The sequence below is a fragment of the Hemitrygon akajei genome, chromosome 11 (assembly GCF_048418815.1).
Source record: "Hemitrygon akajei chromosome 11, sHemAka1.3, whole genome shotgun sequence".
Taxonomy (NCBI): domain Eukaryota; kingdom Metazoa; phylum Chordata; class Chondrichthyes; order Myliobatiformes; family Dasyatidae; genus Hemitrygon; species Hemitrygon akajei.
Genome location: NC_133134.1, coordinates 78,018,506 through 78,037,601, shown reverse-complemented (window position 1 = coordinate 78,037,601; position 19,096 = coordinate 78,018,506). Strand labels below are relative to the sequence as shown.

The 19,096-nt window shown below is 49.1% G+C and overlaps 1 protein-coding gene across 1 annotated transcript in view; it reads left to right on the top strand.

Annotated features, from left to right (window-relative positions):
- Positions 1-5,880: 5,880 nt before the first annotated feature.
- Positions 5,881-19,096, top strand: part of flad1 (flavin adenine dinucleotide synthetase 1) — a 44,442-nt gene continuing 31,226 nt past the window's right edge. Inside the window, exon 1 of the mRNA XM_073061189.1 lies at positions 5,881-5,923. The gene's annotated coding sequence lies outside the window, so the exon portion shown is untranslated. The remainder of the gene's footprint in view (positions 5,924-19,096) is intronic.

The following is a 19,096-nucleotide window of genomic DNA, read 5'->3' as shown; positions in this document are numbered from 1 at the left end:
CCCTTACCTCTTCCACCTATCACCTGCCACTCCATTCCTCCCTTGCCTGATTCCACCTATCACCTGCCACTCCGTTCCTCCCACACGCCTCCCTTGCCTGATTCCACCTATCACCTGCCACTCCATTCCTCCCTTGCCTGATTCCACCTATCACCTGCCACTCCGTTCCTCCCTTGCCTGATTCCACCTATCACCTGCCACTCCATTCCTCCCTTGCCTGATTCCACCTATCACCTGCCACTCCGTTCCTCCCTTGCCTGATTCCACCTATCACCTGCCACTCCGTTCCTCCCTTGCCTGATTCCACCTATCACCTGCCATTCCATTCCTCCCTTGCCTGATTCCACCTATCACCTGCCACTCCGTTCCTCCCACACACCTCCCTTGCCTGATTCCACCTAACACCTGCCACTCCGTTCCTCCCACACGCCTCCCTTGCCTGATTCCACCTATCACCTGCCACTCCATTCCTCCCTTGCCTGATTCCACCTATCACCTGCCACTCCGTTCCTCCCTTGCCTGATTCCACCTATCACCTGCCACTCCGTTCCTCCCTTGCCTGATTCCACCTATCACCTGCCACTCCATTCCTCCCTTGCCTGATTCCACCTATCACCTGCCACTCCATTCCTCCCTTGCCTGATTCCACCTATTACCTGCCACTCCGTTCCTCCCACACGCCTCCCTTGCCTGATTCCACCTATCACCTGCCACTCCATTCCTCCCTTGCCTGATTCCACCTATCACCTGCCACTCCGTTCCTCCCTTGCCTGATTCCACCTATCACCTGCCACTCCATTCCTCCCTTGCCTGATTCCACCTATCACCTGCCACTCCGTTCCTCCCTTGCCTGATTCCACCTATCACCTGCCACTCCGTTCCTCCCTTGCCTGATTCCACCTATCACCTGCCATTCCATTCCTCCCTTGCCTGATTCCACCTATCACCTGCCACTCCGTTCCTCCCACACACCTCCCTTGCCTGATTCCACCTAACACCTGCCACTCCGTTCCTCCCACACGCCTCCCTTGCCTGATTCCACCTATCACCTGCCACTCCATTCCTCCCACACGCCTCCCTTGCCTGATTCCACCTATCACCTGCCACTCCGTTCCTCCCACACGCCTCCCTTGCCTGATTCCACCTATCACCTGCCACTCCGTTCCTCCCACACGCCTCCCTTGCCTGATTCCACCTATCACCTGCCACTCCATTCCTCCCTTGCCTGATTCCACCTATCACCTGCCACTCCGTTCCTCCCACACGCCTCCCTTGCCTGATTCCACCTATCACCTGCCACTCCGTTCCTCCCACACGCCTCCCTTGCCTGATTCCACCTATCACCTGCCACTCCATTCCTCCCACACGCCTCCCTTGCCTGATTCCACCTATCACCTGCCACTCCATTCCTCCCACACGCCTCCCTTGCCTGATTCCACCTATCACCAGCTGGCTTGTCCTCCTTCCACTACCCCCCCCCCCCCCCCCCCACAACACACAGCACACTGAGTTCAATTTTCTGAGAGAAACACTGGCTGGGAGGTTCAGAAGCAACATGCACAGTGCTGGGAGAAGTCAGCCAGGGTCTACGGAGGGAACAAAACTGTCAATGTTTCGGGTCAGGAAGGGGGCAGAAGTCAAAAGGGGGTTGGAGGAGTAGAAGCAGGTGAGGGGGGAGAGTGGGTGGTGGGGGAGTGGGGCTAGGCGGAAGAGGAAAAGGGCTAAGGGAAAGGAAAGGAGGAGGGGATGGCAGACAAGGGTAAAAGCGGAACTGGAATGGGGAATTGAAAATAGAGAATGGGAGGGGGAGAGATTGATGCAGAGAGCTTTATAAAATCACAAGGGGTGTGGACGAGGTCAATAATCTTTTTCCAAGGGTAGTGGAGCCTAAAACTAGAGGGTACGGGTGCATGGGGGTCCTGAGGAGTGGGTGGAAGGCATATGGAATGATGTATCAGAGGAAGTAGACACAGGTACAACAGGGTTTTAAAAAACTTTGGGAAAGGTAGGTGTTGGCGCAGGAGACTGAATGCTGGAAATCTGGAGTTCCAATCAAACCTGGAGAGTCTCAGCAGGTCGGGCAGTGCAAACACGAGAAAATCTGGAAATCCAGATAAACACACACGAAATGCTGGAGGAACTCAGCAAGCGGGGAAAGTCTATGGAAACGAGTAAACAGTCGACGTTTCGGTCCAAACCCCTTCATCAGAACTGGAGATAAGGCTGAGAAGCCAGGGGAATAGGGTGGGGGGGGTGAAAGGTGAAACTGAGAGGGGAGGGGTGAGGTACAGAACTGGAAAGTTGATTGGTCAAAGACATCAGGGTTGGAGAAGGGAGAATCTGTTAGGAGAGGACAGAAGACCTTGGGAGAAAGGGAAGGGGAGGAGCACAGAGGGAGGTGATGGGCAGGTACGGAGATAAGGTGGGAGAGGCAAATGGGAAATGGTGAAGGGTGGGGGGCAATTACAGGAAGTTTGAGAGGTTGCAGGCTACCCAGACGGAATATAAGGTGTTGCTCCTCCACCTTAGGTAGTGTCTAGGCAAGCAAATGGACAGTCAGTGTTACAGGTGAAGACACTTTCTCGGGTCCTGATTTCCCCTTTTATACGAGACTTCACACAGTGAACACTGAACGCCAAGTGAATTTTATTTGTGTTTATTGTGATTTGCAGGAAAAGGGCCCATGGAAAATCAACACAGGGCAATAGGCCATCCCACTCATGAACAACTCTCTTGGTAGTGCTGTCCGTTATGTTTATAGTATCATTCTGACAGTAAACAAACCATTCGTTCCACTAAGTCCAGCCCATCCACCTATTTTCTTTACTCTTCTTACCCCTCCCCCACAATACCATCGACTTCCCCTGATTCTACCCCTCTCTCACACACACACACGCACATACACACTCACTCACTCACACACACACACGCACATACACACTCACTCACTCACACACACACACATACACACTCACTCACACACACACACATACACACTCACTCTCACACACACACGCACATACACACTCACTCTCACACACACACGCACATACACACTCACTCTCACACACACACGCACATACTCACTCTCACACACACACGCACATACTCACTCACTCTCACACACACACGCACATACACACTCTCTCGGGACAATTCACAGCAGCTGGTTAACCCCCTGACTGCACATCTTTCAGGATGTGGAAGGGGACCGGAGTACCTGGGGGAATTCCACTCGGACAGAAAGACCAGCGCAAACTCCACACACATCCAGACAGCGCCGGAGGCTGGGAGTGAACTGAGGTCTCTGGAGTCGGCAGCTATGTTAGCTGTGCTGTCCACTGCCCTGACCTCCTACCTCGCCCTGTCCTAGGGAGTGTGGATGATTTATAAAGGTTTTGGCAGAGACTCAAGGACAAAAGTAGTCATCCTGGGGAGCTAGCTGTCTGAAGAAGAGGTGGAGGCAGAAACCTCCATAATACCTCAAGAACATCCGCAGAGTTTTGATGAGATGTTGCCTACGGGACCAAGGACTGAGATATGGGATTAGTCCCCAGGCTCTATTTTTGAACATTGTGAACCAAGTAAATTTAACAAAGTACATACACAGCCTTGAAATTTATTTTCTTGTGGGCATACTCAATAAATCCAATAACCATTACAGAATCAATGACAAACTGCAAAGACAAGAAACTAGGCAAATACAAAAATAAAGAAAAAAGAACTAATAATATATAAATAAGCAATAAATACTGAGAACATGAGGTGAAGAGTCCTTGAAAGCGAATCCATAGGTTGTGGGAACTGTTCAGTTATGGGGCGAATGAAGTTAAGCCCCTTTGGTTCAAGAGCCTGATGGTTGAGGGGTAGTAACTGTTCCTGAGTCCTAAGGCTCCTGTACCTCCTTCCAGGTGGTGGGGGTCCTCGATGTTACTTATCTGTGACAATGCTCTGTGTAGATGTGTTCAATGGTGGGGAGGGCCTTACCCAGGATGGACTGGGCCGAATCCACTACTTTTTACATGATTTTCCAGTGAAGGGTATGGGTGTTTCCATACCAGGCTGTGTTGCAATGTATTCTGCACCACACATCTTTAGGAGTATGTCAGAGTTTTACATGTCAGCTGAATCTTTGCAAACTCCTAAGGAAGTAGAGGCACTGCTGTGCTTTTTTTGTGATTTCTGTCCTGGGCCCAGGACAAATCCTCTGAAATGAAAGCACTGAGAATTTAATGTTGCTGACACTCCCCTCTGATCCCCCGATGAGGACTGGCTCATGGACTGGCGGTTTCCTCCCCGTGAAGTCAATAATCAGCTCCTTGATTTTGCTGGCACCACTCAGCCAGATTTTCAACCCTCCATCAGATATGCTGATTTCTCGCCACCTTTGATTCGGCCAACGACTGTGGTGTCATCAGCAAGCTAGAATATGGCATTGGAGTTGGGCTTAGCCTCACTGTCATAAATATAAATCATTTAGAGCAGGGGGCAAAGCACACAGCCTTGTGGTGCACCTGTGCTGAGGGAGATCGGGGAGGTGATGCTGTTATCTGAAATGACTGGCATCTGCACGTGAGGAAATTGAAGACCAAATTGTATAAGGAGGTATTGAGACCAAGGTCTTGAAAGCTTATCGATTAGTTTTGAGGGGATGATAGTATTAAATGCCGAGCTGTCGTCAATAAAGAACATCCTGATGTATGCTTCTTTGCTGTTCAGATGTTCCAGGGTTGAGTGAGGAGCCAATGAAATGGTACCTGCTGTGTCGGTAGGCAAATTGGAGTGGATCCAAGTTGCTCCTCAGGCAGGAACTGATGGGTTTTATCACCAACCTCTCAAAGCACTTCATCCCTGTGGATGTCAGTGCTACTGAACAATGTCATTGAGGCAGGTTGAGCAGGTTAAACCCTGCCTAAAGCAGGCGAGTACCTCAGACTGCCAAAGCGAGAAGTTAAAGGTCTCAGTAAACACTCCAGCCAGTTGATCAGCACGGGTCTTAGTATTTGCCAGGTATCCCATCCGGGCCGGATGCTTTCTGTGGGTTCATACTCCTGAGGGGTTCTCTCACATCGGCCACACAGACTGAAATCACAGGATCATCAAGGGCCTTGAGAGTTTGTGACGGTTCCTCCACGTGTTGACAGTTAAATCGAGCTTAGAAGACATTGCGCTCATCTGGAAGTGAGGCCTTGTTGTCACCTACGTTGCTTGAGGTGATAGCATTTAAGTCCTGCCTCAGCTGTCGATCATCCTTCATTGATTCAGGCTTGTGGAATTTGCACTTCACCTGTGAGGTAGCTTTCCAGAGATCATATATATGGTAACAATTGGTTTGAGATTTAAAATGGTTTAAAGTTTAAAGTAAATTTATTATCAAAGTACATATATGTCACCCTAGATTCATTTTCTTACAGGCATTCACAGTAGAACAAAAAGTGCAATAGAATCGATTAAACTACACACAAAAATTACCAGAATGACAAAAATGTCTCATCTTCTCTATATGTGAGGACACACCAAACTATGAGGTATACTGATAAGTAAATTTCATCTTTGAAAGATAACACAAATGTTCAGCGTTCCTCTTCGCAGAAAAAAAAACGAAAAGAAAAACATTTCTTCGGTTCTTTCTCTAAATAACAAATTTCAAGGCATAAACAAATTTGGGTCTACGTATCAGGTTCACTCTCGGAACCAGAAACAAAAGCGCCGCGGATCCACACGGCGCACTTTCAGCGTAACGCCGCTTGTCGAATGAATGGGGCCGTCATCTAAATTGCTGGTCGCCGCTGTGGTGACGTCAGGCCAATTGCGCTGTGGCATAGGGCAGATTGACTGGCGGATCGACCAATGGTGGTGGTGAACGTAGCCCTGGTGGGAGGGGAGGGGAAGGAGCAAGTTAGACTGAGGGGCAGCTCCGCAGGTGAGTGGTGACACTGGAGAGGAATGGTGGAAATGCAATTGTAGTTTTTATTACAAATAAGCAAATATGGTAACAGGCAGCAATATAGTACAACACATTTAAGATGGAGAAGAGTCCAAAGATGCTTTCATAAAGGATAAGAAAAGTAAATTGCAAGAGTTGCAACATCTCTTTAAATAGGGTAGTGAAGGTCTGAGGATTATTTCCAATAAAGAGCGAGGATCGTAGGGGTTTGCGGGATTCGGGGTCAGGTCGTCTGAAGGCGGATCAGTCGGAATTGGAAGAGTGTAGAGAGATCTTTGAGGTTAGAGACATGGAAGGGTGTAGGGATCGGAGGGCTGTAGAGAGTCACAGACGGGGAGAGATGGAGGTGGGTTATAGAGACAGGGAGGGGTATAGGAGCCAGAGGGCGTAGAGGCTGGAGAGAGGGGTGTAGGAGCTGGAAGGGGTTACAGAGACAGGGAGGGGTGTAGGGGCCAGAGGGGGTCACAGAAATGGGGAGGGGTGTAGGAGCCAAAGGGGGTCACAGAGACAGGGAGGGGTGTAAGGGCCGGGGGGGGGGGGGGTCACAGAGACAGGGAGGGACGTAGGGACCAAAGGGGGTCACAGAGATGGAAATAAGAAAAGTAATCTTGCTTAAAATGTTGAAGAAATGTATCATCTTTAACTTTGTGCACTTTGGAAATCAGGTCATCTTTTACTTGCTTAGCTATTCACAGTAAAACAAAAATTTTGACCAGAGTGCTCAAACTTTTGCATGCCACTGTATATGAGCATTTGGAAACCCATGGCCTAGTTAGAGCCAGTGTGGCTGGTCATGTCCTACCAAATTGATTGAGTTTTTTGACTGGTGACGAGAGAGATTGATTAAGGTAGATTACTGGATGTTGTCTACATGGATTGTAGTAAGGCGTGTGACAAAGTCCCTTAAATTGGTAGATAGAGGGTGGTATCCCTTAAAAGATACATGAGAGGTGTTGCATCTTTGTAGGGCAAATGCAAGGAGATAGTACACTCTGAAGGGCAAGATCCTTAACAGTGTTGCTGAGCAGAGAAATCTTGAGATTGATGTTCAGAGCTCCATGAAAGTGGCTACACTGGTTGAGAAGGCTTATGGAATGCTTGCTTTTATTAGTTGAGGCATTGAGTTCAAAAAGTCAAGGGGTTATGATGCAACTTTATAAAACTCAGGTTAGGCCGCATCTAACCTGAATTCTGGTCGCCCTGCTGCAGGAAGGATCATTAAAGAGGTTCATCAAGACGCTGCCTGGTCTAGAGAAGAAGTGCTGTCACGTGGGGCTGGATAAACCTGGATGGTTTTCTCTGGAGCAGCGTAGGGTGAGGGAAGATCTGATAGAGGTTTATATGATCACGGGAGGCTTAGATAAAGTAGACAGGGAGTATCTGTTTCCCAGGACTGAAGCGTCTATTACCAGAGGGCACGCACTGAAGGTGAGAGGGGGTAGGTTCAAAGGGGATGTGAGGGGTGAGTTTTTACTCAGAGTCATGGATGCCTGGAATGTGCTGGTGGAAGCAAATGCATTAGAGGTTTTTAAGAGATGTTTGGATAGACACATGGACTTCTGGAAGATGGAGGGATACGGACACTGTGTAGGTAGGATGGATTAGTGTTAGGGTGTTTTTGATTTACTTTTTAGCTGGTTCAGCACCAACACTGTGGGCTGAATGGCCTGTGCCTGTGCTGTACTGTTCTATGTTCTATTTACATCACAAACAACTCGGATCCCTGTGGAACCCCACTAATTACAGACCTCCCGCTGGAATAAATCCCTTTGACCACTACCCTCTGCCTTCTATGCATAAGCCAGTTCTGAATCCAAACAGCCAATTTGCCATGGACCCAAGGCATTTTTATCTTATTGATTAGCCTCCCATGACGGACTTTGTCACACGCCTTACTACAATCTACACAGACAACATCCTTAATCAATCTCTCTCGTCACCTTGTCAAAATACTCAGTCAAGTTGGTAGGGCACGACCAGCCATGCACAAAGCCATGCTGGTTCTAACTAGGCCATGGGTTTCCAAATGCTCAAATATCCCACCTCTAAGAATTTTCTGCACAATTTCCCTACAAGTGACGTGGGACTCACTGATCTATAATAGAGATGTTGATGAGTGGGTTAGTACGTTTGTAGATGATACAGCATTGGGCCGTAGGCCTGTTCCTCTTCTGTGTCCATTTAACAGTTTTGTGGGTGAAAACTCCTTGTTAATGAGAGAGCTCAGAGGAACAGGTCAGACTAGTTCAAGCTGACAGGAAGGCGACAGAACCTCAAATAACCACACATTACAACAGTGGTGCGCAGAAGAGCATCTCTGAATGCTCAACACATCGAACCTTGACGTGGACGGACTACAGCAGCAGAAGACCATGAACATACACTCAGTGGCAGCTTTATTAGGTATTGGAGGTACCAATAAAGTGGCAATATGAGTAAAACAATGTGTTTAATCGTGCACAGATGCTCCCTGCAATGTTTCATCTCAGTCCTCAGACCGTGTTAATTGAGAACTAGGGCTCAAATGAGCTAAACTTCTTTTTGCTCTGCCTGTGAGACTTTGCACTGCTCTTCCTCCATGGACGCAGTGTTTTGGAGGACAAAGGGGTGAAATGTTGCAAATCATGCTGTTATGGGACAGCAGGATGCGGAGGGGCCGAGTGTCCTGCTGTTCAGTGTGGTGGTGCAGTGAGGGAGCAGTGGGATAGAACGAAGCAAGTGGCCTGAGTTAGATACATTTGATATATCCCTCTAAACCTTTCCTATCCGTGTACCTGTCCGTATCCCTCTAAACCTTTCCTATCCGTGTACTTGTCCATATCCCTCTAAACCTTTCCTATCCGTGTACCTGTCCGTATCCCTCTAAACCTTTCCTATCCGTGTACCTGTCCATATCCCTCTAAACCTTTCCTATCCGTGTACCTGTCCATATCCCTCTGAACCTTTCCTATCCGTGTACCTGTCCGTATCCCTCTGAACCTTTCCTATCCGTGTACCTGTCCGTATCCCTCTGAACCTTTCCTATCCGTGTCCCTGTCCGTATCCCTCTGAACCTTTCCTATCCGTGAAACTGTCCGTATCCCTCTGAACCTTTCCTATCCGTGTACCTGTCCGTATCCCTCTGAACCTTTCCTATCCGTGTACCTGTCCGTATCCCTCTGAACCTTTCCTATCCGTGTACCCGTCCGTATCCCTCTGAACCTTTCCTATCCGTGTACCTGTCTGTATCCCTCTGAACCTCTCCTATCCGTGTACCTGTCCGTATCCCTCTAAACCTTTCCCATCCGTGTACCTGTCCGTATCCCTCTGAACCTCTCCTATCCGTGTACCTGTCCGTATCCCTCTGAACCTTTCCTATCCGTTTACCTGTCCATATCCCTGTAAACCTTTCCTATCCGTGTACCTGTCCGTATCCCTCTAAACCTTTCCTATCCGTGTACCTGTCCGTATCCCTCTAAACCTTTCCTATCCTTGTACCTGTCTGTATCCCTCTGAACCTCTCCTATCCGTGTACCTGTCCGTATCCCTCTAAACCTTTCCCATCCGTGTACCTGTCCGTATCCCTCTGAAACTCTCCTATCCGTGTACCTGTCCGTATCCCTCTAAACCTTTCCTATCCGTGTACCTGTCCGTATCCCTCTAAACCTTTCCTATCCGTGTACCTGTCCGTATCCCTCTAAACCTTTCCTATCCGTGTCCCTGTCCGTATCCCTCTAAACCTTCCCTATCCGTGTACCTGTCCGTATCCCTCTAAACCTTCCCTATCCGTGTACCTGTCTGTATCCCTCTAAACCTTTCCTATCCGTGTACCTGTCCGTATCCCTCTAAACCTTTCCTATCCGTGTACCTGTCCGTATCCCTCTAAACCTTCCCTATCCGTGTACCTGTCCGTATCCCTCTAAACCTTCCCTATCCGTGTACCTGTCCGTATCCCTCTGAACCTTTCCTATCCGTGTCCCTGTCCGTATCCCTCTGAACCTTTCCTATCCGTGTACCTGTCCGTATCCCTCTAAACCTTTCCTATCCGTGTCCCTGTCCGTATCCCTCTAAACCTTTCCTATCCTTGTACCTGTCCGTATCCCTCTAAACCTTTCCTATCAGTGTACCTGTCCGTATCCCTCTAAACCTTTCCTATCAGTGTACCTGTCCGTATCCCTCTAAACCTTTCCTATCCGTGTACCTGTCCGTATCCCTCTGAACCTTTCCTATCCGTGTACCTGTCCGTATCCCTGTAAACCTTTCCTATCCGTGTACCTGTCCGTATCCCTCTAAACCTTCCCTATCCGTGTACCTGTCCGTATCCCTCTAAACCTTCCCTATCCGTGTACCTGTCCGTATCCCTCTGAACCTTTCCTATCCGTGTCCCTGTCCGTATCCCTCTAAACCTTTCCTATCCGTGTACCTGTCCGTATCCCTCTGAACCTTTCCTATCCGTGTACCTGTCCGTATCCCTCTAAACCTTTCCTAACCGTGTCCCTGTCCGTATCCCTCTGAACCTTTCCTATCTGTGTACCTGTCCATATCCCTCTAAACCTTTCCTATCCGTTTACCTGTCCATATCCCTGTAAACCTTTCCTATCCGTGTACCTGTCCGTATCCCTCTAAACCTTTCCTATCCGTGTACCTGTCCGTATCCCTCTGAACCTTTCCTATCCGTGTACCTGTCCGTATCCCTCTAAACCTTTCCTATCCGTGTCCCTCTCCGTATCCCTCTGAACCTTTCCTATCTGTGTACCTGTCCATATCCTTCTAAACCTTTCCTATCCGTTTACCTGTCCGTATCCCTCTGAACCTTTCCTATCCGCGTACCTGTCCGTATCCCTCTAAACCTTTCCTATCCGTGTACCTGTCCGTATCCCTCTAAACCTTTCCTATCCTTGTACCTGTCCGTATCCCTCTAAACCTTTCCTATCAGTGTACCTGTCCGTATCCCTCTAAACCTTTCCTATCCGTGTACCTGTCCGTATCCCTCTAAACCTTTCCTATCCGTGTACCTGTCCGTATCCCTCTGAACCTTTCCTATCCGTGTACCCGTCCGTATCCCTCTGAACCTTTCCTATCCGTGTACCTGTCCGTATCCCTCTAAACCTTCCCTATCCGTGTACCTGTCCGTATCCCTCTAAACCTTCCCTATCCGTGTACCTGTCCGTATCCCTCTGAACCTTTCCTATCCGTGTCCCTGTCCGTATCCCTCTAAACCTTTCCTATCCTTGTACCTGTCCGTATCCCTCTGAACCTTTCCTATCCGTGTACCTGTCCGTATCCCTCTAAACCTTTCCTATCCGTGTCCCTGTCCGTATCCCTCTGAACCTTTCCTATCTGTGTACCTGTCCATATCCCTCTAAACCTTTCCTATCCGTTTACCTGTCCATATCCCTGTAAACCTTTCCTATCCGTGTACCTGTCCGTATCCCTCTAAACCTTTCCTATCTGTGTACCTGTCCGTATCCCTCTGAACCTTTCCTATCCGTGTCCCTGTCCGTATCCCTCTGAACCTTTCCTATTTGTGTACCTGTCCATATCCCTCTAAACCTTTCCTATCCGTTTACCTGTCCGTATCCCTCTGAACCTTTCCTATCCGCGTACCTGTCCGTATCCCTCTAAACCTTTCCTATCCGCGTACCTGTCCGTATCCCTCTAAACCTTTCCTATCCGTGTACCTGTCCGTATCCCTCTAAACCTTTCCTATCCGTGTCCCTGTCCGTATCCCTCTGAACCTTTCCTATCTGTGTACCTGTCCGTATCCCTCTAAACCTTTCCTATCCGTGTACCTGTCCGTATCCCTCTAAACCTTTCCTATCCTTGTACCTGTCCGTATCCCTCTAAACCTTTCCTATCAGTGTACCTGTCCGTATCCCTCTAAACCTTTCCTATCCGTGTACCTGTCCGTATCCCTCTAAACCTTTCCTATCCGTGTACCTGTCCGTATCCCTCTGAACCTTTCCTATCCGTGTACCCGTCCGTATCCCTCTGAACCTTTCCTATCCGTGTACCTGTCCGTATCCCTCTAAACCTTCCCTATCCGTGTACCTGTCCGTATCCCTCTAAACCTTCCCTATCCGTGTACCTGTCCGTATCCCTCTGAACCTTCCCTATCCGTGTCCCTGTCCGTATCCCTCTAAACCTTTCCTGTCCTTGTACCTGTCCGTATCCCTCTGAACCTTTCCTATCCGTGTACCTGTCCGTATCCCTCTAAACCTTTCCTATCCGTGTCCCTGTCCGTATCCCTCTGAACCTTTCTTATCTGTGTACCTGTCCATATCCCTCTAAACCTTTCCTATCCGTTTACCTGTCCATATCCCTGTAAACCTTTCCTATCCGTGTACCTGTCCGTATCCCTCTGAACCTTTCCTATCCGTGTCCCTGTCCGTATCCCTCTGAACCTTTCCTATTTGTGTACCTGTCCATATCCCTCTAAACCTTTCCTATCCGTTTACCTGTCCGTATCCCTCTGAACCTTTCCTATCCGCGTACCTGTCCGTATCCCTCTAAACCTTTCCTATCCGTGTACCTGTCCGTATCCCTCTAAACCTTTCCTATCCGTGTCCCTGTCCGTATCCCTCTAAACCTTTCCTATCTGTGTACCTGTCCGTATCCCTCTGAACCTTTCCTATCCGTGTCCCTGTCCGTATCCCTCTGAACCTTTCCTATTTGTGTACCTGTCCATATCCCTCTAAACCTTTCCTATCCGTTTACCTGTCCGTATCCCTCTGAACCTTTCCTATCCGCGTACCTGTCCGTATCCCTCTAAACCTTTCCTATCCGCGTACCTGTCCGTATCCCTCTAAACCTTTCCTATCCGTGTACCTGTCCGTATCCCTCTAAACCTTTCCTATCCTTGTACCTGTCCGTATCCCTCTGAACCTTTCCTATCCGTGTACCTGTCCGTATCCCTCTAAACCTTTCCTATCCGTGTCCCTGTCCGTATCCCTCTGAACCTTTCCTATCTGTGTACCTGTCCATATCCCTCTAAACCTTTCCTATCCGTTTACCTGTCCATATCCCTGTAAACCTTTCCTATCCGTGTACCTGTCCGTATCCCTCTAAACCTTTCCTATCTGTGTACCTGTCCGTATCCCTCTGAACCTTTCCTATCCGTGTCCCTGTCCGTATCCCTCTGAACCTTTCCTATTTGTGTACCTGTCCATATCCCTCTAAACCTTTCCTATCCGTTTACCTGTCCGTATCCCTCTGAACCTTTCCTATCCGCGTACCTGTCCGTATCCCTCTAAACCTTTCCTATCCGCGTACCTGTCCGTATCCCTCTAAACCTTTCCTATCCGTGTACCTGTCCGTATCCCTCTAAACCTTTCCTATCCGTGTCCCTGTCCGTATCCCTCTGAACCTTTCCTATCTGTGTACCTGTCCGTATCCCTCTAAACCTTTCCTATCCGTGTACCTGTCCGTATCCCTCTAAACCTTTCCTATCCTTGTACCTGTCCGTATCCCTCTAAACCTTTCCTATCAGTGTACCTGTCCGTATCACTCTAAACCTTTCCTATCCGTGTACCTGTCCGTATCCCTCTAAACCTTTCCTATCCGTGTACCTGTCCGTATCCCTCTGAACCTTTCCTATCCGTGTACCCGTCCGTATCCCTCTGAACCTTTCCTATCCGTGTACCTGTCCGTATCCCTCTAAACCTTCCCTATCCGTGTACCTGTCCGTATCCCTCTAAACCTTCCCTATCCGTGTACCTGTCCGTATCCCTCTGAACCTTCCCTATCCATGTCCCTGTCCGTATCCCTCTAAACCTTTCCTATCCTTGTACCTGTCCGTATCCCTCTGAACCTTTCCTATCCGTGTACCTGTCCGTATCCCTCTAAACCTTTCCTATCCGTGTCCCTGTCCGTATCCCTCTGAACCTTTCTTATCTGTGTACCTGTCCATATCCCTCTAAACCTTTCCTATCCGTTTACCTGTCCATATCCCTGTAAACCTTTCCTATCCGTGTACCTGTCCGTATCCCTCTGAACCTTTCCTATCCGTGTCCCTGTCCGTATCCCTCTGAACCTTTCCTATTTGTGTACCTGTCCATATCCCTCTAAACCTTTCCTATCCGTTTACCTGTCCGTATCCCTCTGAACCTTTCCTATCCGCGTACCTGTCCGTATCCCTCTAAACCTTTCCTATCCGTGTACCTGTCCGTATCCCTCTAAACCTTTCCTATCCGTGTCCCTGTCCGTATCCCTCTAAACCTTTCCTATCTGTGTACCTGTCCGTATCCCTCTGAACCTTTCCTATCCGTGTCCCTGTCCGTATCCCTCTGAACCTTTCCTATTTGTGTACCTGTCCATATCCCTCTAAACCTTTCCTATCCGTTTACCTGTCCGTATCCCTCTGAACCTTTCCTATCCGCGTACCTGTCCGTATCCCTCTAAACCTTTCCTATCCGCGTACCTGTCCGTATCCCTCTAAACCTTTCCTATCCGTGTACCTGTCCGTATCCCTCTAAACCTTTCCTATCCGTGTCCCTGTCCGTATCCCTCTGAACCTTTCCTATCTGTGTACCTGTCCGTATCCCTCTAAACCTTTCCTATCCGTGTACCTGTCCGTATCCCTCTAAACCTTTCCTATCCTTGTACCTGTCCGTATCCCTCTAAACCTTTCCTATCAGTGTACCTGTCCGTATCCCTCTAAACCTTTCCTATCCGTGTACCTGTCCGTATCCCTCTAAACCTTTCCTATCCGTGTACCTGTCCGTATCCCTCTGAACCTTTCCTATCCGTGTACCCGTCCGTATCCCTCTGAACCTTTCCTATCCGTGTACCTGTCCGTATCCCTCTAAACCTTCCCTATCCGTGTACCTGTCCGTATCCCTCTAAACCTTCCCTATCCGTGTACCTGTCCGTATCCCTCTGAACCTTTCCTATCCGTGTCCCTGTCCGTATCCCTCTAAACCTTTCCTATCCTTGTACCTGTCCGTATCCCTCTGAACCTTTCCTATCCGTGTACCTGTCCGTATCCCTCTAAACCTTTCCTATCCGTGTCCCTGTCCGTATCCCTCTGAACCTTTCCTATCTGTGTACCTGTCCATATCCCTCTAAACCTTTCCTATCCGTTTACCTGTCCATATCCCTGTAAACCTTTCCTATCCGTGTACCTGTCCGTATCCCTCTAAACCTTTCCTATCTGTGTACCTGTCCGTATCCCTCTGAACCTTTCCTATCCGTGTCCCTGTCCGTATCCCTCTGAACCTTTCCTATTTGTGTACCTGTCCATATCCCTCTAAACCTTTCCTATCCGTTTACCTGTCCGTATCCCTCTGAACCTTTCCTATCCGCGTACCTGTCCGTATCCCTCTAAACCTTTCCTATCCGCGTACCTGTCCGTATCCCTCTAAACCTTTCCTATCCGTGTACCTGTCCGTATCCCTCTAAACCTTTCCTATCCGTGTCCCTGTCCGTATCCCTCTGAACCTTTCCTATCCGTGTACCCGTCCGTATCCCTCTGAACCTTTCCTATCCGTGTACCTGTCCGTATCCCTCTAAACCTTCCCTATCCGTGTACCTGTCCGTATCCCTCTAAACCTTCCCTATCCGTGTACCTGTCCGTATCCCTCTGAACCTTCCCTATCCATGTCCCTGTCCGTATCCCTCTAAACCTTTCCTATCCTTGTACCTGTCCGTATCCCTCTGAACCTTTCCTATCCGTGTACCTGTCCGTATCCCTCTAAACCTTTCCTATCCGTGTCCCTGTCCGTATCCCTCTGAACCTTTCTTATCTGTGTACCTGTCCATATCCCTCTAAACCTTTCCTATCCGTTTACCTGTCCATATCCCTGTAAACCTTTCCTATCCGTGTACCTGTCCGTATCCCTCTGAACCTTTCCTATCCGTGTCCCTGTCCGTATCCCTCTGAACCTTTCCTATTTGTGTACCTGTCCATATCCCTCTAAACCTTTCCTATCCGTTTACCTGTCCGTATCCCTCTGAACCTTTCCTATCCGCGTACCTGTCCGTATCCCTCTAAACCTTTCCTATCCGTGTACCTGTCCGTATCCCTCTAAACCTTTCCTATCCGTGTCCCTGTCCGTATCCCTCTAAACCTTTCCTATCTGTGTACCTGTCCGTATCCCTCTGAACCTTTCCTATCCGTGTCCCTGTCCGTATCCCTCTGAACCTTTCCTATTTGTGTACCTGTCCATATCCCTCTAAACCTTTCCTATCCGTTTACCTGTCCGTATCCCTCTGAACCTTTCCTATCCGCGTACCTGTCCGTATCCCTCTAAACCTTTCCTATCCGCGTACCTGTCCGTATCCCTCTAAACCTTTCCTATCCGTGTACCTGTCCGTATCCCTCTAAACCTTTCCTATCCGTGTCCCTGTCCGTATCCCTCTGAACCTTTCCTATCTGTGTACCTGTCCGTATCCCTCTAAACCTTTCCTATCCGTGTACCTGTCCGTATCCCTCTAAACCTTTCCTATCCTTGTACCTGTCCGTATCCCTCTAAACCTTTCCTATCAGTGTACCTGTCCGTATCCCTCTAAACCTTTCCTATCCGTGTACCTGTCCGTATCCCTCTAAACCTTTCCTATCCGTGTACCTGTCCGTATCCCTCTGAACCTTTCCTATCCGTGTACCCGTCCGTATCCCTCTGAACCTTTCCTATCCGTGTACCTGTCCGTATCCCTCTAAACCTTCCCTATCCGTGTACCTGTCCGTATCCCTCTAAACCTTCCCTATCCGTGTACCTGTCCGTATCCCTCTGAACCTTTCCTATCCGTGTCCCTGTCCGTATCCCTCTAAACCTTTCCTATCCTTGTACCTGTCCGTATCCCTCTGAACCTTTCCTATCCGTGTACCTGTCCGTATCCCTCTAAACCTTTCCTATCCGTGTCCCTGTCCGTATCCCTCTGAACCTTTCCTATCTGTGTACCTGTCCATATCCCTCTAAACCTTTCCTATCCGTTTACCTGTCCATATCCCTGTAAACCTTTCCTATCCGTGTACCTGTCCGTATCCCTCTAAACCTTTCCTATCTGTGTACCTGTCCGTATCCCTCTGAACCTTTCCTATCCGTGTCCCTGTCCGTATCCCTCTGAACCTTTCCTATTTGTGTACCTGTCCATATCCCTCTAAACCTTTCCTATCCGTTTACCTGTCCGTATCCCTCTGAACCTTTCCTATCCGCGTACCTGTCCGTATCCCTCTAAACCTTTCCTATCCGCGTACCTGTCCGTATCCCTCTAAACCTTTCCTATCCGTGTACCTGTCCGTATCCCTCTAAACCTTTCCTATCCGTGTCCCTGTCCGTATCCCTCTGAACCTTTCCTATCTGTGTACCTGTCCGTATCCCTCTAAACCTATCCTATCCGTGTACCTGTCCGTATCCCTCTAAACCTTTCCTATCCGTGTACCTCTCCGTATCCCTCTAAACCTATCCTATCCGTGTACCTGTCCGTATCCCTCTAAACCTTTCCTATCCGTGTACCTGTCCGTATCCCTCTGAACCTTTCCTATCCGTGTCCCTGTCCGTACCCCTCTAAACCTTTCCTATCCGTGTCCCTGTCCGTATCCCTCTAAACCTTTCCTATCCGTGTACCTGTCCGTATCCCTCTGAACCTTTCCTATCCGTGTACCCGTCCGTATCCCTCTAAACCTTTCCTATCCGTGTCCCTGTCCGTATCCCTCTAAACCATTCCTATCCGTGTACCTGTCCGTATCCCTCTGAACCTTTCCTATCCGTGTACCCGTCCGTATCCCTCTAAACCTTTCCTATCCGTGTACCTGTCCGTATCCCTCTAAACCTTTCCTATCCGTGTCCCTGTCCGTATCCCTCTAAACCTTTCCTATCCGTGTCCCTGTCCATATCCCTCTGAACCTTTCCTATCCGTGTACCTGTCCGTATCCCTCTGAACCTTTCCTATCCGTGTACCTGTCCGTATCCCTCTAAACCTTTCCTATCCGTGTCCCTGTCCGTATCCCTCTAAACCTTTCCTATCCGTGTCCCTCTCCGTATCACTTTAAACCTTTCCTATCCGTGTACCTGTCCGTATCCCTCTGAACCTTTCCTATCCGTGTACCCGTCCGTATCCCTCTAAACCTTTCCTATCCGTGTCCCTGTCCGTATCCCTCTAAACCTTTCCTATCCGTGTACCTGTCCGTATCCCTCTGAACCTTTCCTATCCGTGTACCCGTCCGTATCCCTCTAAACCTTTCCTATCCGTGTCCCTGTCCATATCCCTCTGAACCTTTCCTATCCGTGTACCTGTCCGTATCCCTCTGAACCTTTCCTATCCGTGTACCTGTCCGTATCCCTCTAAACCTTTCCTATCCGTGTACCTGTCCGTATCCCTCTGAACCTTTCCTATCCGTGTACCTGTGCATATCCCTCTAAACCTTTCCTATCCGTGTACCTGTCCGTATCCCTCTAAACCTTTCCTATCCGTGTACCTGTCCGTATCCCTCTGAACCTTTCCTATCCGTGTCCCTGTCCGTATCCCTCTAAACCTTTCCTATCCGTGTCCCTGTCCGTATCCCTCTGAACCTTTCCTATCCGTGTACCTGTCCGTATCCCTCTAAACCTTTCCTATCCGTGTCCCTGTCCGTATCCCTCTGAACCTTTCCTATCCGTGTCCCTGTCCGTATCCCTCTAAACCTTTCCTATCCGTGTCCCTGTCCGTATCCCTCTGAACCTTTCCTATCCGTGTCCCTGTCCGTATCCCTCTAAACCTTTCCTATCCGTGTCCCTGTCCATATCCCTCTGAACCTTTCCTATCCGTGTACCTGTCCGTATCCCTCTGAACCTTTCCTATCCGTGTACCTGTCCGTATCCCTCTAAACCTTTCCTATCCGTGTCCCTGTCCGTATCCCTCTAAACCTTTCCTATCCGTGTCCCTGTCCGTATCCCTCTAAACCTTTCCTATCCGTGTACCTGTCCGTATCCCTCTGAACCTTTCCTATCCGTGTACCCGTCCGTATCCCTCTAAACCTTTCCTATCCGTGTCCCTGTCCGTATCCCTCTAAACCTTTCCTATCCGTGTACCTGTCCGTATCCCTCTGAACCTTTCCTATCCGTGTACCCGTCCGTATCCCTCTAAACCTTTCCTATCCGTGTACCTGTCCGTATCCCTCTAAACCTTTCCTATCCGTGTCCCTGTCCGTATCCCTCTAAACCTTTCCTATCCGTGTCCCTGTCCATATCCCTC